Source organism: Schistocerca cancellata, chromosome 2, assembly GCF_023864275.1.
Source record: "Schistocerca cancellata isolate TAMUIC-IGC-003103 chromosome 2, iqSchCanc2.1, whole genome shotgun sequence".
Taxonomy (NCBI): domain Eukaryota; kingdom Metazoa; phylum Arthropoda; class Insecta; order Orthoptera; family Acrididae; genus Schistocerca; species Schistocerca cancellata.
In genome coordinates, this window is record NC_064627.1 from 16,815,668 (window position 1) to 16,838,544 (window position 22,877).

Sequence of the window (22,877 nt, forward strand, 5' to 3'; positions counted from 1 at the left end):
TTTCAGAGGTCGAGCAGGTGTGCTTCCTTCCATATCTTCATCATTTGCCCTCTTATGATCACTGATTCCCTGTTCTGCACAAATGGCTCATCTTCTACCTTCCTGCAAGGGTAAAATCAACTCGACATTTCCCAGAGTTCCTATTAGATCGCTGGACTTCATGGAAGTTTCCGAGGTCGAGCAGGTGTGCTTCCTTCCATATCTTCATCATTTGCCCTCTTATGATCACTGATTCAGAGGTCGAGCAGGTGTGCTTCCTTCCATATCTTCATCATTTGCCCTCTTATGATCACTGATTCCCTGTTCTGCACAAGTGGCTCATCTTCTACCTTCCTGCAAGTGTAAAATACTCGACATTTCCCAGAGTTCCTATTAGATCGCTGGACTTCATGGAAGTTTCAGAGGTCGAGCAGGTGTGCTTCCTTCCATATCTTCATCATTTGCCCTCTTATGATCACTGATTCCCTGTTCTGCACAAATGGATCATCTTCTACCTTCCTGCAAGGGTGAAATCAACTCGACATTTCCCAGAGATCCTATTAGATCGCTGGACTTCATGGAAGTTTCAGAGGTCGAGCAGGTGTGCTTCCTTCCATAACTTCATCATTTGCCCTCTTATGATCACTGATTCCCTGTTCTGCACAAGTGGCTCATCTTCTACCTTCCTGCAAGGGTAAAATCAACTCGACATTTCCCAGAGTTCCTATTAGATCGCTGGACTTCATGGAAGTTTCAGAGGTCGAGCAGGTGTGCTTCCTTCCATATCTTCATCATTTGCCCTCTTATGATCACTGATTCCCTGTTCTGCACAAATGGCTCATCTTCTACCTTCCTGCAAGGGTAAAATCAACTCGACATTTACCAGAGATCCTATTAGATCGCTGGACTTCATGGAAGTTTCAGAGGTCGAGCAGGTGTGCTTCCTTCCATATCTTCATCATTTGCCCTCTTATGATCACTGATTCCCTGTTCTGCACAAGTGGCTCATCTTCTACCTTCCTGCAAGGGTAAAATCAACTCGACATTTCCCAGAGTTCCTATTAGATCGCTGGACTTCATGGAAGTTTCAGAGGTCGAGCAGGTGTGCTTCCTTCCATATCTTCATCATTTGCCCTCGTATGATCACTGATTCCCTGTTCTGCACAAGTGGCTCATCTTCTACCTTCCTGCAAGGGTAAAATCAACTCGACATTTCCCAGAGTTCCTATTAGATCGCTGGAATTCATGGAAGTTTCAGAGGTCGAGCAGGTGTGCTTCCTTCCATATCTTCATCATTTGCCCTCTTATGGTCACTGATTCCCTGTTCTGCACAAATGGCTCATCTTCTACCTTCCTGCAAGGGTAAAATCAACTCGACATTTACCAGAGATCCTATTAGATCGCTGGACTTCATGGAAGTTTCAGAGGCCGAGCAGGTGTGCTTCCTTCCATATCTTCATCATTTGCACTCTTATGATCACTGATTCCCTGTTCTGCACAAGTGCCTCATCTCCTACCTTCCTGCAAGGGTAAAATCAACTCGACATTTCCCAGAGTTCCTATTAGATCGCTGGACTTCATGGAAGTTTCAGAGGTCGAGCAGGTGTGCTTCCTTCCATATCTTCATCATTTGCCCTCTTATGATCACTGATTCCCTGTTCTGCACAAGTGCCTCATCTTCTACCTTCCTGCAAGGGTAAAATCAACTCGACATTTCCCAGAGTTCCTATTAGATCGCTGGACTTCATGGAAGTTTCAGAGGTCGAGCAGGTGTGCTTCCTTCCATATCTTCATCATTTGCCCTCTTATGATCACTGATTCCCTGTTCTGCACAAGTGGCTCATCTTCTACCTTCCTGCAAGGGTAAAATCAACTCGACATTTCCCAGAGTTCCTATTAGATCGCTGGACTTCATGGAAGTTTCAGAGGTCGAGCAGGTGTGCTTCCTTCCATATCTTCATCATTTGCCCTCTTATGATCACTGATTCCCTGTTCTGCACAAGTGCCTCTTCTTCTACCTTCCTGCAAGGGTAAAATCAACTCGACATTTCCCAGAGTTCCTATTAGATCGCTGCACTTCATGGAAGTTTCAGAGGTCGAGCAGGTGTGCTTCCTTCCATATCTTCATCATTTGCCCTCTTATGATCACTGATTCCCTGTTCTGCACAAGTGCCTCATCTTCTACCTTCCTGCAAGGGTAAAATCAACTCGACATTTCCCAGAGTTCCTATTAGATCGCTGGACTTCATGGAAGTTTCAGAGGTCGAGCAGGTGTGCTTCCTTCCATATCTTCATCATTTGCCCTCTTATGATCACTGATTCCTAGTTCTGCACAAGTGGCTCATCTTCTACCTACCTGCAAGTGTAAAATCAACTCGACATTTCCCAGAGTTCCTATTAGATCGCTGGACTTCACGGAAGTTTCAGAGGTCGAGCAGGTGTGCTTCCTTCCATATATTCATCATTTGCCCTCTTATGATCACTGATACCCTGTTCTGCACAAGTGCCTCATCTTCTACCTTCCTGCAAGGGTAAAATCAACTCGACATTTCCCAGAGTTCCTATTAGATCGCTGGACTTCATGGAAGTTTCAGAGGTCGAGCAGGTGTGCTTCCTTCCATATCTTCATCATTTGCCCTCTTATGATCACTGATTCCCTGTTCTGCACAAGTGGCTCATCTTCTACCTTCCTGCAAGGATAAAATCAACTCGACATTTCCCAGAGTTCCTATTAGATCGCTGGACTTCATGGAAGTTTCAGAGGTCGAGCAGGTGTGCTTCCTTCCATATCTTCATCATTTGCCCTCTTATGATCACTGATTCCCTGTTCTGCACAAGTGCCTCATCTTCTACCTTCCTGCAAGGGTAAAATCAACTCGAAATTTCCCAGAGTTCCTATTAGATCGCTGGACTTCATGGAAGTTTCAGAGGTCGAGCAGGTGTGCTTCCTTCCATATCTTCATCATTTGCCCTCTTATGATCACTGATTCCCTGTTCTGCACAAGTGGCTCATCTGCTACCTTCCTGCAAGGGTAAAATCAACTCGACATTTCCCAGAGTTCCTATTAGATCGCTGGACTTCATGGAAGTTTCAGAGGTCGAGCAGGTGTGCTTCCTTCCATATCTTCATCATTTGCCCTCTTATGATCACTGATTCCCTGTTCTGCACAAGTGGCTCATCTTCTACCTTCCTGCAAGGGTAAAATCAACTCGACATTTACCAGAGTTCCTATTAGATCGCTGGACTTCATGGAAGTTTCATAGGTCGAGCAGGTGTGCTTCCTTCCATATCTTCATCATTTGCCCTCTTATGATCACTGATTCCCTCTTCTGCACAAGTGGCTCATCTTCTACCTTTCTGCAAGGGTAAAATCAACTCGACATTTCCCAGAGTTCCTATTAGATCGCTGGACTTCATGGAAGTTTCAGAGGTCGAGCAGGTGTGCTTCCTTCCATATCTTCATCATTTGCCCTCTTATGATCACTGATTCCCTGTTCTGCACAAGTGCCTCATCTTCTACCTTCCTGCAAGGGTAAAATCAACTCGACATTTCCCAGAGTTCCTATTAGATCGCTGGACTTCATGGAAGTTTCAGAGGTCGAGCAGGTGTGCTTCCTTCCATATCTTCATCATTTGCCCTCTTATGATCACTGATTCCCTGTTCTGCACAAGTGGCTCATCTTCTACCTTCCTGCAAGGGTAAAATCAACTCGACATTTCCCAGAGTTCCTATTAGATCGCTGCACTTCATGGAAGTTTCAGAGGTCGAGCAGGTGTGCTTCCTTCCATATCTTCATCATTTGCCCTCTTATGATCACTGATTCCCTGTTCTGCACAAGTGCCTCATCTTCTACCTTCCTGCAAGGGTAAAATCAACTCGACATTTCCCAGAGTTCCTATTAGATCGCTGGACTTCATGGAAGTTTCAGAGGTCGAGCAGGTGTGCTTCCTTCCATATCTTCATCATTTGCCCTCTTATGATCACTGATTCCTAGTTCTGCACAAGTGGCTCATCTTCTACCTACCTGCAAGTGTAAAATCAACTCGACATTTCCCAGAGTTCCTATTAGATCGCTGGACTTCACGGAAGTTTCAGAGGTCGAGCAGGTGTGCTTCCTTCCATATATTCATCATTTGCCCTCTTATGATCACTGATACCCTGTTCTGCACAAGTGCCTCATCTTCTACCTTCCTGCAAGGGTAAAATCAACTCGACATTTCCCAGAGTTCCTATTAGATCGCTGGACTTCATGGAAGTTTCAGAGGTCGAGCAGGTGTGCTTCCTTCCATATCTTCATCATTTGCCCTCTTATGATCACTGATTCCCTGTTCTGCACAAGTGGCTCATCTTCTACCTTCCTGCAAGGGTAAAATCAACTCGACATTTCCCAGAGTTCCTATTAGATCGCTGGACTTCATGGAAGTTTCAGAGGTCGAGCAGGTGTGCTTCCTTCTATACCTGAATCATTTGCCCTCTTAAGATCACTGATTCCCTGTTCTGCACAAGTGGCTCATCTTCTACCTTCCTGCAAGGGTAAAATCAACTCGACATTTCCCAGAGTTCCTATTAGATCGCTGGACTTCATGGAAGTTTCATAGGTCGAGCAGGTGTGCTTCCTTCCATATCTTCATCATTTGCCCTCTTATGATCACTGATTGCCTGTTCTGGACAAGTGGCTCATCTTCTACCTTCCTGCAAGGGTAAAATCAACTCGACATTTCCCAGAGTTCCTATTAGATCGCTGGACTTCATGGAAGTTTCAGAGGTCGAGCAGGTGTGCTTCCTTCCATACCTGCATCATTTGCCCTCTTATGATCACTGATTCCCTGTTCTGCACAAGTGGCTCATCTTCTACCTTCCTGCAAGGGTAAAATCAACTCGACATTTCCCAGAGTTCCTATTAGATCGCTGGACTTCATGGAAGTTTCAGAGGTCGAGCAGGTGTGCTTCCTTCCATATCTTCATCATTTGCCCACTTATGATCACTGATTCCCTGTTCTGCACAAGTGGCTCATCTTCTACCTTCCTGCAAGGGTAAAATCAACTCGACATTTCCCAGAGTTCCTATTAGATCGCTGGACTTCATGGAAGTTTCAGAGGTCGAGCAGGTGTGTTTCCTTCCATATCTTCATCATTTGCCCTCTTATGATCACTGATTCCCTGTTCTGCACAAGTGGCTCATCTTCTACCTTCCTGCAAGGGTAAAATCAACTCGACATTTCCCAGAGTTCCTATTAGATCGCTGGACTTCATGGAAGTTTCAGAGGTCGAGCAGGTATGCTTCCTTCCATATCTTCATCATTTGCCCTCTTATGATCACTGATTCCCTGTTCTGCACAAGTGCCTCATCTTCTACCTTCCTGCAAGGGTAAAATCAACTCGACATTTCCCAGAGTTCCTATTAGATCGCTGGACTTCATGGAAGTTTCAGGGGTCGAGCAGGTGTGCTTCCTTCCATATATTCATCATTTGCCCTCTTATGATCACTGATTCCCTGTTCTGCACAAGTGGCTCATCTTCTACCTTCCTGCAAGGGTAAAATCAACTCGACATTTCCCAGAGTTCCTATTAGATCGCTGGACTTCATGGAAGTTTCAGAGGTCGAGCAGGTGTGCTTCCTTCCATATCTTCATCATTTGCCCTCTTATAATCACTGATTCCCTGTTCTGCACAAATGGCTCATCTTCTACCTTCCTGCAAGGGTAAAATCAACTCGACATTTACCAGAGTTCCTATTAGATCGCTGGACTTCATGGAAGTTTCAGAGGTCGAGCAGGTGTGCTTCCTTCCATATCTTCATCATTTGCCCTCTTATGATCTCTGATTCCCTGTTCTGCACAAGTGCCTCATCTTCTACCTTCCTGCAAGGGTAAAATCAACTCGACATTTCCCAGAGTTCCTATTAGGTCGCTGGACTTCATGGAAGTTTCAGAGGTCGAGCAGGTGTGCTTCCTTCCATATCTTCATCATTTGCCCTCTTATGATCACTGATTCCCTGTTCTGCACAAGTGGCTCATCTTCTACCTTCCTGCAAGGGTAAAATCAACTCGACATTTCCCAGAGTTCCTATTAGATCGCTGGACTTCATGGAGGTTTCAGACGTCGAGCAGGTGTGCTTCCTTCCATATCTTCATCATTTGCCCTCTTATGATCACTGATTCCCTGTTCTGCACAAGTGGCTCATCTTCTACCTTCCTGCAAGGGTAAAATCAACTCGACATTTCCCAGAGTTCCTATTAGATCGCTGGACTTCATGGAAGTTTCAGAGGTCGAGCAGGTGTGCTTCCTTCCATATCTTCATCATTTGCCCTCTTATGATCACTGATTCCCTGTTCTGCACAAGTGCCTCATCTTCTACCTTCCTCCAAGGGTAAAATCAACTCGACATTTCCTAGAGTTCTAATTAGATCGCTGGACTTCATGGAAGTTTCAGAGGTCGAGCAGGTGTGCTTCCTTCCATATCTTCATCATTTGCCCTCTTATGATCACTGATTCCCTGTTCTGCACAAGTGGCTCATCTTTTACCTTCCTGCAAGGGTAAAATCAACTCGACATTTCCCAGAGTTCCTATTAGATCGCTGGACTTCATGGAAGTTTCAGAGGTCGAGCAGGTGTGCTTCCTTCCATATCTTCATCATTTGCCCTCTTATTATCACTGATTCCCTGTTCTGCACAAGTGGCTCATCTTCTACCTTCCTGCAAGGGTAAAATCAACTCGACATTTCCCAGAGTTCCTATTAGATCGCTGGACTTCATGGAAGTTTCAGGGGTCGAGCAGGTGTGCTTCCTTCCATATCTTCATCATTTGCCCTCTTATGATCACTGATTTTCTGTTCTGCACAAGTGCGTCATCTTCTACCTTCCTGCAAGGGTAAAATCAACTCGACATTTCCCAGAGTTCCTATTAGATCGCTGGACTTCATGGAAGTTTCAGAGGTCGAGCAGGTGTGCTTCCTTCTATATCTTCATCATTTGCCCTCTTATGATCACTGATTCCCTGTTCTGCACAAATGGCTCATCTTCTACCTTCCTGCAAGGGTAAAATCAACTCGACATTTACCAGAGTTCCTATTAGATCGCTGGACTTCATGGAAGTTTCAGAGGTCGAGCAGGTGTGCTTCCTTCCATATCTTCATCATTTGCCCTCTTATGATCACTGATTCCCTGTTCTGCACAAGTGCCTCATCTTCTACCTTCCTGCAAGGGTAAAATCAACTCGACATTTCCCAGAGTTCCTATTAGATCGCTGGACTTCATGGAAGTTTCAGAGGTCGAGCAGGTGTGCTTCCTTCCATATCTTCATCATTTGCCCTCTTATGATCACTGATTCCCTGTTCTGCACAAGTGCCTCATCTTCTACCTTCCTGCAAGGGTAAAATCAACTCGACATTTACCAGAGATCCTATTAGATCGCTGGACTTCATGGAAGTTTCAGAGGTCGAGCAGGTGTGCTTCCTTCCATATCTTCATCATTTGCCCTCTTATGATCACTGATTCCCTGTTCTGCACAAGTGGCTCATCTTCTACCTTCCTGCAAGGGTAAAATCAACTCGACATTTCCCAGAGTTCCTATTAGATCGCTGGACTTCATGCAAGTTTCAGAGGTCGAGCAGGTGTGCTTCCTTCCATATCTTCATCATTTGCCCTCTTATGATCACTGATTCCCTATTCTGCACAAGTGGCTCATCTTCTACCTTCCTGCAAGGGTAAAATCAACTCGACATTTCCCAGAGTTCCTATTAGATCGCTGGACTTCATGGAAGTTTCAGAGGTCGAGCAGGTGTGCTTCCTTCCATATCTTCATCATTTGCCCTCTTATGATCACTGATTCCCTGTTCTGCACAAGTGGCTCATCTTCTACCTTCCTGCAAGGGTAAAATCAACTCGACATTTCCCAGAGTTCCTATTAGATCGCTGGACTTCATGGAAGTTTCAGGGGTCGAGCAGGTGTGCTTCCTTCCATATCTTCATCATTTGCCCTCTTATGATCACTGATTCCCTGTTCTGCACAAGTGGCTCATCTTCTACCTTCCTGCAAGGGTAAAATCAACTCGACATTTCCCAGAGTTCCTATTAGATCGCTGGACTTCATGGAAGTTTCAGAGGTCGAGCAGGTGTGCTTCCTTCCATATCTTCATCATTTGCCCTCTTATGATCACTGATTCCCTGTTCTGCACAAATGGCTCATCTTCTACCTTCCTGCAAGGGTAAAATCAACTCGACATTTCCCAGAGTTCCTATTAGATCGCTGGACTTCATGGAAGTTTCAGAGGTCGAGCAGGTGTGCTTCCTTCCATATCTTCATCATTTGCCCTCTTATGATCACTGATTCCCTGTTCTGCACAAATGGCTCATCTTGTACCTTCCTGCAAGGGTAAAATCAACTCGACATTTACCAGAGTTCCTATTAGATCGCTGGACTTCATGGAAGTTTCAGAGGTCGAGCAGGTGTGCTTCCTTCCATATCTTCATCATTTGCCCTCTTATGATCACTGATTCCCTGTTCTGCACAAGTGGCTCATCTTCTACCTTCCTGCAAGGGTAAAATCAACTCGACATTTCCCAGAGTTCCTATTAGATCGCTGGACTTCATGGAAGTTTCAGAGGTCGAGCAGGTGTGCTTCCTTCCATATCTTCATTATTTGCCCTCTTATGATCACTGATTCCCTGTTCTGCACAAGTGCCTCATCTTCTACCTTCCTGCAAGGGTAAAATCAACTCGACATTTCCCAGAGTTCCTATTAGATCGCTGGACTTCATGCAAGTTTCAGAGGTCGAGCAGGTGTGCTTCCTTCCATATCTTCATCATTTGCCCTCTTATGATCACTGATTCCCTGTTCTGCACAAGTGGCTCATCTTCTACCTTCCTGCAAGGGTAAAATCAACTCGACATTTCCCAGAGTTCCTATTAGATCGCTGGACTTCATGGAAGTTTCAGAGGTCGAGCAGGTGTGCTTCCTTCCATATCTTCATCATTTGCCCTCTTATGATCACTGATTCCCTGTTCTGCACAAGTGCCTCATCTTCTACCTTCCTGCAAGGGTAAAATCAACTCGACATTTCCCAGAGTTCCTATTAGATCGCTGGACTTCATGGAAGTTTCAGAGGTCGAGCAGGTGTGCTTCCTTCCATATCTTCATCATTTGCCCTCTTATGATCACTGATTCCCTGTTCTGCACAAGTGCCTCATCTTCTACCTTCCTGCAAGGGTAAAATCAACTCGACATTTCCCAGAGTTCCTATTAGATCGCTGGACTTCATGGAAGTTTCAGAGGTCGAGCAGGTGTGCTTCCTTCCATATCTTCATCATTTGCCCTCTTATGATCACTGATTCCCTGTTCTGCACAAGTGGCTCATCTTCTACCTTCCTGCAAGGGTAAAATCAACTCGACATTTCTTAGAGTTCCTATTAGATCGCTGGACTTCATGGAAGTTTCAGAGGTGGTGGTGGTGGTTGTTGGGATGTTTAAGGGGGACTAAACAGCGAAGGTCATCAGTCCCCCATTCCAAAATCAGGCGAGCCGAAAATCCACGGAGCAGGTAAAAACCAAAGGGGGAGGAGACGTCCCCCCAGGCGCTAAAAGAACACAAATGGAGCAACAAACATTACAGACAAGAACAGGACAGAGGAACACCAGACAGAAAGAAACAGAAGAAAGGAAGACGGCCGGAGACTGGTTGACTGACCACGAGAACAAAAAAGGGAAAGAGCCAACCATCTCACGGCGCACCAGAACAGCAACAGACACAAGGACAAAAGACACAGAAAAGGAAAGGTGCAAGACCTCCCTAAATCGAACCATAAAACGGACTACCACGGATAAAATTTAAAACGGCATCAGCCATGGAGGCATCGTCAGATAAAATCAAAGCCAAAGTGCCCGGGAGATTAAAAGATTGCCGGAGTGTGCGCAGTCGAGGACACTCCAGCAAAATGTGGCCGACTGTCAGCCGGGACCCACACCGACACAAGGGGGGATCCTCCTGACGCAACAGATGGCCGTGCGTCAGGTATGTATGGCCGATGCGCAGCCGACACAGGACTACCGAGTCCCTGCGAGAAGCCCGCAGGGAGGAACGCCACACATCGGTCGTCCCCTTGACAGCCCGCAGTTTATTCGGGGCTGTCATGCCACGCCACTCAGCAGCCCACACCCCAATCAGCTTACGGCGCAACACCATCTGCTGGTCGCGAGCCGTAAGGCCGACCTCCAAAGCCGGGGCGTCGATCGCCCCTTTGGCCAGCCTGTCTACACGTTCGTTCCCTGGGATGCCAACATGACCGGGCGTCCAAACCAGGACCACCGAACGACCAGAACGGGCAATGGCGGAAACAGTCTCCTGAATGGAGGACACCAGAGGAGAGGAGGGATAGCAGCGGTCGATGGCCTGAAGGCTGCTCAGGGAGTCACTGCAGATGACGACGGACCTACCTGAGCAGAAACGCATATGCTCAAGAGCGCGCAATATGGCCACCAGCTTTGCAGTAAAAACACTGCAGCCAGCCGGCAAGGAGCGCTGCTCAACATGAGCAGCATGAGCAAAAGAGTAGGCAGTGCGACCATCAACCAGGGAACCATCAGTGTAGACAGTCTCACAGTCCGAAAATGAGGCGAGGAGAGCAAGAAAACGGCGACGGAGGGCCATAGGCGGAACCGAGTCCTTAGGTCCCTGTGCCAAATCCAGACGGACGGATGGCCGGGACAAACACCAGGGAGGCGTAGGTGCACGGACCCGGAAGGGAGGCGGAAGAGGGAATGAACCCAATTCCGACAGCAGGGACTGAACGCGGACAGCGACGGAAAGCCCAGACCTAGGTCGCCGTTCGGGCAGATGGAGGACCATAGCAGGGAAAAGCAGGCGACGATTGGGATGATCTGGCGAGCAATGAACGTGGACAGCATAGTCGACGAGCAGACGATGGCGGCGAATTCGCAGCGGGGGAACCCCGGCCTCCACCAGTAGACTATCCACGGGGCTGGTGCGAAAAGCGCCAGTGGCAAGCCTAACCCCACAGTGGTGTATGGGGTCTAACAACTTCAACACTGAGGGGGACGCAGACCCATAGGCCAGGCTCCCATAATCAAGCCGGGACTGCACAAGGGCCCTGTACAACCGCAGCAGCGTGCAGCGATCTGCACCCCAAGACGTGTGGCTAAGGCAGCGGAGGGCGTTGAGGTGCCGCCAGCATTTTTGCTTCAGCTGGGTAACATGAGGAACCCATGTGAGTCGGGCATCAAACACTAGTCCCAAGAAGCGGCAAGTGTCCACCACTTCAAGCAGGTGGCCGTCGAGGTAAAGTTCAGGATGAGGGTGGACCGTCTGACGCCTGCAGAAGTGCATAACTCGAGTCTTGGGTGCAGAGAACTGAAAACCGTGAGTCAGAGCCCATGATGCTGCCTTGCGAACGGCGACTTGCAGCCTGCGTTCGGCGACTCCCGTAGTCGTGGAGCTAAATGAGATGCAGAAGTCGTCGGCATACAAAGAAGGAGACACCGACGACCCCACTGCTGCAGCCAGACCATTAATGGCCACTAAAAATAAGGATACACTCAACACCGAGCCCTGTGGGACCCCATTTTCCTGTATGTAAGAGGGACTAGAGGTGGCACCGACTTGCACCCGGAAAGAGCGATGCAATAGAAAGCTTTGAAGAAAAGCCGGGAGCCGACCACGAAGACCCCACTCATGCAATGTGGCGAGGATGTGATGCCTCCATGTGGTGTCATACGCCTTCCGCAGATCGAAAAACACGGCAACGAGATGCTGACGTCGGGCAAAGGCCGTACGGACAGCAGATTCCAGCCGTACCAAATTGTCCACTGCAGACCGGCCCCGGCGGAAGCCACCCTGGGATGGAGCGAGGAGACCGCGCGACTCAAGGACCCAACACAAACGCCGCCCCACCATACGTTCGAGTAATTTACACAAAACGTTGGTGAGGGTAATGGGACGATAGCTGTCCACCGCCAGTGGGTCCGCACCGGGCTTCAAGATGGGGACAATAACACCCTCTCGCCATTGCGACGGGAACACGCCTTCGCTCCAAATGCGATTAAATATCGCGAGAATGTGTCTCTGGCACTCCCTGGAGAGATGCTTCAGCATCTGTGCGTGGATGCAGTCCGGTCCTGGTGCTGTATCAGGGCAATCGGCGAGGGCAGCGAGGAATTCCGTCTCGCTGAAAGGAGCATTGTATGTTTCATAATGACGCGTGTGGAATGAGAACGGCGTCCGCTCGGCTCGCTCCTTTAGAGAGCGAAAGGCGGGGGGATAGGAAGCAGTCGCAGAGCTCTGAGCAAAGTGCGCGGCTAGCCGTTCAGCAATGGCGGCAGCGTCCGTGCAGACAGCGCCGTCCAAGGAGAGCCCAGGGACACCCATAGGGGTCTGGGAGCCATAAATCCGCCGGATCCGGGACCACACGTGCGAGGACGAGACACGGGAGCCCAGGGAGGAGACGTACCTCTCCCAGCACTCCTGCTTACGCCGTGCAATAAGACGGCGGGCGAAGGCACGGAGCCTCTTAAAGGCGATGAGGGTCTCCAGAGACGGGTGCCGCCTATGACGCTGGAGAGCCCGCCTACGGTCGCGAATAGCTTCAGCAATCTCCGGCGACCACCAGGGGACAGTCTTCCTCCGAGGGAGGCCAGAAGAACGGGGGATGGAAGCCTCGGCCGCTGAAATGATGGACGTGGTTAAAACACGAACCACCTCGTCAATGTCACCCTGTGGGGGAGACTCAATGGTTGCAGCGGAAGTAAAAGCTGGCCAGTCAGCCCTGTGGAGAGCCCAGCGGGGCAAGCGCCCAGAAGAATGACACTGGGGCAGTGACAAATAGATGGGAAAATGGTCACTACCACACAGGTCAGGGTGCACTCGCCAGTGGAGGGATGGGACAAGGCCAGGGCTGCAAATAGAGAGATCGATGGCCGAGAACGAGCCATGGGCCACACTGAAATGCGTGGGAGCACCGGTGTTCAAGAGGCTAAGGTCGAGCTGAGCCAACACATGCTCCACGGCCCGACCGCGAACATCGGAGACAGTCCCACCCCATAGAGGGTTGTGGGCATTGAAATCACCCAGCAGCAAAAAAGGTGGCGGCAGTTCGGCTATCAGAGCAGCCAGGACATGCTGTGCGACAACACCATCAGGTGGAAGGTAAATACTGCAGACGGTGATAGCCTGTGGCGTCCACACCCGAACAGCGACAGCCTCTAAAGCTGTTTGTAGAGGTACAAACTCGCTGTGAAGAGAGTTAAGGACATAGATGCAGACGCCACCAGACACCCTTTCATAAGCTGCTCGGTTCTTAAAATAACCCCGATAGCCACGGAGGGCGGGGGTTCGCATTGCTGGAAACCAGGTTTCCTGCAGAGCAATGCAAAGGAAAGGATGACGGCTGAGAAGTTGGCGGAGCTCAGCTAGATGGTGGAAGAAACCGCTGCAGTTCCACTGAAGGATGGTATTAGCCATGGATGGGAAAGGCGTGAAGGGACTGGGGGGGCAGATTACGCCTCCGGGGCCCCTGCTGCTACTGAGTCGCCACCTGGACAACAGCTATCCACTGCATCCGAGGGACTGGCGAGATCCATGTCCTCAGCGGACGCCAGGATCTCCACCTCATCCTCGGACGCAGAGGGAGAAGGTTGCGGTGGGACAGGTGCCACCGCAATTTCAGGATGCTTGGGAGCCTTTTTCTTTGACTGCTTTGCGCGCTGAGCCTTAGGTGGTTCTGGCTGGGAGGGCCTCACTGGGTCAGTCTCTGGGACTGAAGACGACCGTGACGCCCTACGACCAGCGACCGGTGGTTGTTTGACAACCTTGCGGGTGTCCACTTTGGCACTGGGCAAAGCCTGGGATGGGAGGGCCCCAAGGGACCCCTTCCGAGCGAGAGGAGCCGAAGAAGGCTCACGCTTCTCCGGCTGTGAAGGGGGAACAGATGTCCCCGGTGGTTGGGGTAGTGTTGCTCCTGAAGTAGATGGAGCAGGAGCAACAGGGAGTGAAGTGCCCCCCACAACCAAGGGGGCCGGTGAATGCTGACCGAGCTGAGATCGAACTGGTGTTGCAGCAGCGGCATAACTAGTTGGCATTGGCACAGGATGTAGCCGCTCAAATTTCCGCCTTGCCTCGGTGTAGGACAGGCGGTCCAGGGTCTTATATTCCATTATCTTCCTTTCTTTCTGGAAGATCCTACAGTCCGGCGAGCAGGGGGAATGGTGTTCTCCGCAGTTAACACAGATAGGAGGCGGGGCACATGGAGTATCAGGATGCGAAGGACGTCCACAATCCCGACACGTGATGCTGGAAGTACAGCGGGATGACATGTGCCCGAACTTCCAGCATTTAAAACACCGCATCGGAGGAGGGATATATGGCTTCACATCACAACGGTAAACCATCACCTTAACCTTTTCGGGTAAGACATCACCCTCAAAGGCCAAGATGAAGGCTCCGGTGGCTACCTGATTATCCCTCGGACCCCGATGGACGCGCCGGACGAAGTGAACACCTCGTCGTTCGAGGTTGGCGCGTAATTCATCGTCGGACTGCAGAAGAAGATCCCTGTGGAATATAATACCCTGGACCATGTTCAGACTCTTATGCGGCGTGATGTTAACTGAAACATCCCCCAACTTGTCACAATTGAGCAACCTCCGTGACTGGGCAGAGGATGCCGTTTTGATGAGCACAGAACCAGAGCGCATCTTGGACAAGCCCTCCACCTCCCCGAACTTGTCCTCTAAATGCTCCACAAAAAACTGGGGCTTGGTTGACATAAACGATTCCCCATCAACTCGCGTACACACAAGGAACCGGGGTGAATAGTCTCCACTGCCTTCTTTTGCCATACGTTCCTCCCATGGAGTGGCCAGGGAGGGAAATGATCGTGGATCGTATTTCCTGCCGTTGAGGTTAGACCTCGATCGCTTAGAGACTGCTGGTGGTGGCCCACCAGCGAGAGATGATGTACCACGCTTCATTGCGGGTCATCCGCCCTGATGCCACCTACTCCGACCAAGGGCCCTCCCCACGGGCGCCACCCAGCCGCAGCAATAGCCACCTGGCAGGATGGCCATTGCTGGGAGTCCTGATGCCCCAGGGAGATGGGCATCTACTCCTTGGCATACGTGGGGAGTGAACGGCGCAGGCATCAGTAGAGCGATCCCTGTGTTGTCAGGGGGCTACAACCAAGAGGGTACATGGCGGCCCCACCACAACGGGCTGGCTACCGTGCTGGATCTTAGGTGCAAAAATGGCCAAGGTCGTCGTCGCAGCTAAAAGAAACACTGCAGAGTGCAGTGTGGTAATCGCCCAAGAGATCGAAAACGAGCGGGACATCATTGCAACGACGAGAAAGACGGCTAAAGGTCTAATTGCACGACGGATACAGTGCACCATGTAAGGCGCCCTTCCCCAATTGGCTCGCTCTTCGGAATAATTTAGAAAGATGGAGGTCAAACCCGAGAGGGGACCATCACATAAGGCCGAAACATGTGAGACTCCTTTTAGTCGCCTCTTACGACAGGCAGGAATACCGCGGGCCTATTCTAACCCCCGAACCCGCAGGGGGCGTTTCAGAGGTCGAGCAGGTGTGCTTCCTTCCATATCTTCATCATTTGCCCTCTTATGATCACTGATTTCCTGTTCTGCACAAGTGGCTCATCTTCTACCTTCCTGCAAGGGTAAAATCAACTGGACATTTCCCAGAGTTCCTATTATGTCGCTGGACTTCATGGAAGTTTCAGAGGTCGAGCAGGTGTGCTTCCTTCCATATCTTCATCATTTGCCCTCTTATGATCACTGATAACCTGTTCTGCACAAGTGCCTCATCTTCTACCTTCCTGCAAGGGTAAAATCAACTCGACATTTCCCAGAGTTCCTAGTAGATCGCTGGACTTCATGGAAGTTTCAGAGGTCGAGCAGGTGTGCTTCCTTCCATATCTTCATCATTTGCCCTCTTATGATCACTGATTCCCTGTTCTGCACAAGTGGCTCATCTTCTCCCTTCCTGCAAGGGTAAAATCAACTCGACATTTACCAGGGTTCCTATTAGATCGCTGGACTTCATGGAAGTTTCAGAGGTCGAGCAGGTGTGCTTCCTTCCATATCTTCATCATTTGCCCTCTTATGATCACTGATTCCCTGTTCTGCACAAGTGCCTCATCTTCTACCTTCCTGCAAGGGTAAAATCAACTCGACATTTCCCAGAGTTCCTATTAGATCGCTGGACTTCATGGAAGTTTCAGAGGTCGAGCAGGTGTGCTTCCTTCCATATCTTCATCATTTGCCCTCTTATTATCACTGATTCCCTGTTCTGCACAAGTGGCTCATCTTCTACCTTCCTGCAAGGGTAAAATCAACTCGACATTTCCCAGAGTTCCTATTAGATCGCTGGACTTCATGGAAGTTTCAGGGGTCGAGCAGGTGTGCTTCCTTCCATATCTTCATCATTTGCCCTCTTATGATCACTGATTCCCTGTTCTGCACAAATGGCTCATCTTTTACCTTCCTGCAAGGGTAAAATCAACTCGACATTTACCAGAGTTCCTATTAGATCGCTGGACTTCATGCAAGTTTCAGAGGTCGAGCAGGTGTGCTTCCTTCCATATCTTCATCATTTGCCCTCTTATGATCACTGATTCCCTATTCTGCACAAGTGGCTCATCTTCTACCTTCCTGCAAGGGTAAAATCAACTCGACATTTCCCAGAGTTCCTATTAGATCGCTGGACTTCATGGAAGTTTCAGAGGTCGAGCAGGTGTGCTTCCTTCCATATCTTCATCATTTGCCCTCTTATGATCACTGATTCCCTGTTCTGCACAAGTGGCTCATCTTCTACCTTCCTGCAAGGGTAAAATCAACTCGACATTTCCCAGAGTTCCTATTAGATCGCTGGACTTCATGGAAGTTTCAGGGGTCGAGCAGGTGTGCTTCCTTCCATATCTTCATCATTTGCCCTCTTATGATCACTGATTCCCTGTTCTGCACAAGTGCCTCATCTTCTACCTTCCTGCAAGGGTAAAATCAACTCGACATTTCCCAGAGTTCCTATTAGATCGCTGGACTTCATGGAAGTTTCAGAGGTCGAGCAGGTGTGCTTCCTTCCATATCTTCATCATTTGCCCTCTTATGATCACTGATTCCCTGTTCTGCACAAATGGCTCATCTTCTACCTTCCTGCAAGGGTAAAATCAACTCGACATTTCCCAGAGTTCCTATTAGATCGCTGGACTTCATGGAAGTTTCAGAGGTCGAGCAGGTGTGCTTCCTTCCATATCTTCATCATTTGCCCTCTTATGATCACTGATTCCCTGTTCTGCACAAATGGCTCATCTTGTACCTTCCTGCAAGGGTAAAATCAACTCGACATTTACCAGAGTTCCTATTAGATCGCTGGACTTCATGGAAGTTTCAGAGGTCGAGCAGGTGTGCTTCCTTCCATATCTTCATCATTTGCCCTCTTATGATCACTGATTCCCTGTTCTGCACAAGTGCCTCATCTTCTACCTTCCTGCAAGGGTAAAATCAACTCGACATTTCCCAGAGTTCCTATTAGATCGCTGGACTTCATGGAAGTTTCAGAGGTCGAGCAGGTGTGCTTCCTTCCATATCTTCATCATTTGCCCTCTTATGATCACTGATTCCCTGTTCTGCACAAGTGCCTCATCTTCTACCTTCCTGCAAGGGTAAAATCAACTCGACATTTCCCAGAGTTCCTATTAGATCGCTGGACTTCATGGAAGTTTCAGAGGTCGAGCAGGTGTGCTTCCTTCCATATCTTCATCATTTGCCCTCTTATGATCACTGATTCCCTGTTCTGCACAAGTGGCTCATCTTCTACCTTCCTGCAAGGGTAAAATCAACTCGACATTTCCCAGAGTTCCTATTAGATCGCTGGACTTCATGGAAGTTTCAGAGGTCGAGCAGGTGTGCTTCCTTCCATATCTTCATCATTTGCCCTCTTATGATCACTGATTCCCTGTTCTGCACAAGTGGCTCATCTTCTACCTTCCTGCAAGGGTAAAATCAACTCGACATTTCCCAGAACTCCTATTAGATCGCTGGACTTCATGGAAATTTCAGAGGTCGAGCAGGTGTGCTTCCTTCCATATCTTCATCATTTGCCCTCTTATGATCACTGATTCCCTGTTCTGCACAAGTGGCTCATCTTCTCCCTTCCTGCAAGGGTAAAATCAACTCGACATTTACCAGAGTTCCTATTAGATCGCTGGACTTCATGGAAGTTTCAGAGGTCGAGCAGGTGTGCTTCCTTCCATATCTTCATCATTTGCCCTCTTATGATCACTGATTCCCTGTTCTGCACAAGTGCCTCATCTTCTACCTTCCTGCAAGGGTAAAATCTACTCGACATTTCCCAGAGTTCCTATTAGATCGCTGGACTTCATGGAAGTTTCAGAGGTCGAGCAGGTGTGCTTCCTTCCATATATTCATCATTTGCCCTCTTATGATCACTGATTCCCTGTTCTGCACAAGTGGCTCATCTTCTACCTTCCTGCAAGGGTAAAATCAACTCGACATTTCCCAGAGTTCCTATTAGATCGCTGGAATTCATGGAAGTTTCAGAGGTCGAGCAGGTGTGCTTCCTTCCATATCTTCATCATTTGCCCTCTTATGATCACTGATTTCCTGTTCTGCACAAGTGGCTCATCTTCTACCTTCCTGCAAGGGTAAAATCAACTGGACATTTCCCAGAGTTCCTATTATGTCGCTGGACTTCATGGAAATTTCAGAGGTCGAGCAGGTGTGCTTCCTTCCATATCTTCATCATTTGCCCTCTTATGATCACTGATTCCCTGTTCTGCACAAGTGCCTCATCTTCTACCTTCCTGCAAGGGTAAAATCAACTCGACATTTCCCAGAGTTCCTAGTAGATCGCTGGACTTCATGGAAGTTTCAGAGGTCAAGCAGGTGTGCTTCCTTCCATATCTTCATCATTTGCCCTCTTATGATCACTGATTCCCTGTTCTGCACAAGTGCCTCATCTTCTACCTTCCTGCAAGGGTAAAATCAACTCGACATTTCCCAGAGTTCCTATTAGATCGCTGGACTTCATGGAAGTTTCAGAGGTCGAGCAGGTGTGCTTCCTTCCATATCTTCATCATTTGCCCTCTTATGATCACTGATTCCCTGTTCTGCACAAGTGGCTCATCTTCTACCTTCCTGCAAGGGTAAAATCAACTCGACATTTCCCAGAGTTCCTATTAGATCGCTGGACTTCATGGAAGTTTCAGGGGTCGAGCAGGTGTGCTTCCTTCCATATCTTCATCATTTGCCCTCTTATGATCACTGATTTTCTGTTCTGCACAAGTGCCTCATCTTCTACCTTCCTGCAAGGGTAAAATCAACTCGACATTTCCCAGAGTTCCTATTAGATCGCTGGACTTCATGGAAGTTTCAGAGGTCGAGCAGGTGTGCTTCCTTCTATATCTTCATCATTTGCCCTCTTATGATCACTGATTCCCTGTTCTGCACAAATGGCTCATCTTCTACCTTCCTGCAAGGGTAAAATCAACTCGACATTTACCAGAGTTCCTATTAGATCGCTGGACTTCATGGAAGTTTCAGAGGTCGAGCAGGTGTGCTTCCTTCCATATCTTCATCATTTGCCCTCTTATGATCACTGATTCCCTGTTCTGCACAAGTGGCTCATCTTCTACCTTCCTGCAAGGGTAAAATCAACTCGACATTTCCCAGAGTTCCTATTAGATCGCTGGACTTCATGGAAGTTTCAGAGGTCGAGCAGGTGTGCTTCCTTCCATATCTTCATCATTTGCCCTCTTATGATCACTGATTCCCTGTTCTGCACAAGTGCCTCATCTTCTACCTTCCTGCAAGGGTAAAATCAACTCGACATTTACCAGAGATCCTATTAGATCGCTGGACTTCATGGAAGTTTCAGAGGTCGAGCAGGTGTGCTTCCTTCCATATCTTCATCATTTGCCCTCTTATGACCACTGATTCCCTGTTCTGCACAAGTGGCTCATCTTCTACCTTCCTGCAAGGGTAAAATCAACTCGACATTTCCCAGAGTTCCTATTAGATCGCTGGACTTCATGCAAGTTTCAGAGGTCGAGCAGGTGTGCTTCCTTCCATATCTTCATCATTTGCCCTCTTATGATCACTGATTCCCTATTCTGCACAAGTGGCTCATCTTCTACCTTCCTGCAAGGGTAAAATCAACTCGACATTTCCCAGAGTTCCTATTAGATCGCTGCACTTCATGGAAGTTTCAGAGGTCGAGCAGGTGTGCTTCCTTCCATATCTTCATCATTTGCCCTCTTATGATCACTGATTCCCTGTTCTGCACAAGTGCCTCATCTTCTACCTTCCTGCAAGGGTAAAATCAACTCGACATTTCCCAGAGTTCCTATTAGATCGCTGGACTTCATGGAAGTTTCAGAGGTCGAGCAGGTGTGCTTCCTTCCATATCTTCATTATTTGCCCTCTTATGATCACTGATTCCCTGTTCTGCACAAATGGCTCATCTTCTACCTTCCTGCAAGGGTAAAATCAACTCGACATTTCCCAGAGTTCCTATTAGATCGCTGGACTTCATGGAAGTTTCAGAGGTCGAGCAGGTGTGCTTCCTTCCATATCTTCATCATTTGCCCTCTTATGATCACTGATTCCCTGTTCTGCACAAGTGCCTCATCTTCTACCTTCCTGCAAGGGTAAAATCAACTCGACATTTCCCAGAGTTCCTATTAGATCGCTGGACTTCATGGAAGTTTCAGAGGTCGAGCAGGTGTGCTTCCTTCCATATCTTCATCATTTGCCCTCTTATGATCACTGATTCCCTGTTCTGCACAAGTGCCTCATCTTCTACCTTCCTGCAAGGGTAAAATCAACTCGACATTTCCCAGAGTTCCTATTAGATCGCTGGACTTCATGGAAGTTTCAGAGGTCGAGCAGGTGTGCTTCCTTCCATATCTTCATCATTTGCCCTCTTATGATCACTGATTCCCTGTTCTGCACAAGTGGCTCATCTTCTACCTTCCTGCAAGGGTAAAATCAACTCGACATTTCCCAGAGTTCCTATTAGATCGCTGGACTTCATGGAAGTTTCAGAGGTCGAGCAGGTGTGCTTCCTTCCATATCTTCATCATTTGCCCTCTTATGATCACTGATTCCCTGTTCTGCACAAGTGCCTCATCTTCTACCTTCCTGCAAGGGTAAAATCAACTCGACATTTCCCAGAGTTCCTATTAGATCGCTGGACTTCATGGAAGTTTCAGAGGTCGAGCAGGTGTGCTTCCTTCCATATCTTCATCATTTGCCCTCTTATGATCACTGATTCCCTGTTCTGCACAAGTGCCTCATCTTCTACCTTCCTGCAAGGGTAAAATCAACTCGACATTTCCCAGAGTTCCTATTAGATCGCTGGACTTCATGGAAGTTTCAGAGGTCGAGCAGGTGTGCTTCCTTCCATATCTTCATCATTTGCCCTCTTATGATCACTGATTCCCTGTTCTGCACAAGTGGCTCATCTTCTACCTTCCTGCAAGGGTAAAATCAACTCGACATTTCCCAGAGTTCCTATTAGATCGCTGGACTTCATGGAAGTTTCAGAGGTCGAGCAGGTGTGCTTCCTTCCATATCTTCATCATTTGCCCTCTTATGATCACTGATTCCCTGTTCTGCACAAGTGCCTCATCTTCTACCTTCCTGCAAGGGTAAAATCAACTCGACATTTCCCAGAACTCCTATTAGATCGCTGGACTTCATGGAAATTTCAGAGGTCGAGCAGGTGTGCTTCCTTCCATATCTTCATCATTTGCCCTCTTATGATCACTGATTCCCTGTTCTGCACAAGTGGCTCATCTTCTCCCTTCCTGCAAGGGTAAAATCAACTCGACATTTCCCAGAGTTCCTATTAGATCGCTGGACTTCATGGAAGTTTCAGAGGTCGAGCAGGTGTGCTTCCTTCCATATCTTCATCATTTGCCCTCTTATGATCACTGATTCCCTGTTCTGCACAAGTGCCTCATCTTCTACCTTCCTGCAAGGGTAAAATCTACTCGACATTTCCCAGAGTTCCTATTAGATCGCTGGACTTCATGGAAGTTTCAGAGGTCGAGCAGGTGTGCTTCCTTCCATATCTTCATCATTTGCCCTCTTATGATCACTGATTCCCTGTTCTGCACAAGTGGCTCATCTTCTACCTTCCTGCAAGGGTAAAATCAACTCGACATTTCCCAGAGTTCCTATTAGATCGCTGGAATTCATGGAAGTTTCAGAGGTCGAGCAGGTGTGCTTCCTTCCATATCTTCATCATTTGCCCTCTTATGATCACTGATTTCCTGTTCTGCACAAGTGGCTCATCTTCTACCTTCCTGCAAGGGTAAAATCAACTGGACATTTCCCAGAGTTCCTATTATGTCGCTGGACTTCATGGAAGTTTCAGAGGTCGAGCAGGTGTGCTTCCTTCCATATCTTCATCATTTGCCCTCTTATGATCACTGATTCCCTGTTCTGCACAAGTGCCTCATCTTCTACCTTCCTGCAAGGGTAAAATCAACTCGACATTTCCCAGAGTTCCTAGTAGATCGCTGGACTTCATGGAAGTTTCAGAGGTCGAGCAGGTGTGCTTCCTTCCATATCTTCATCATTTGCCCTCTTATGATCACTGATTCCCTGTTCTGCACAAGTGGCTCATCTTCTACCTTCCTGCAAGGGTAAAATCAACTCGACATTTCCAAGAGTTCCTATTAGATCGCTGGACTTCATGGAAGTTTCAGAGGTCGAGCAGGTGTGCTTCCTTCCATATCTTCATCATTTGCCCTCTTATGATCACTGATTCCCTGTTCTGCACAAGTTGCTCATCTTCTACCTTCCTGCAAGGGTAAAATCAACTCGACATTTCCCAGAGTTCCT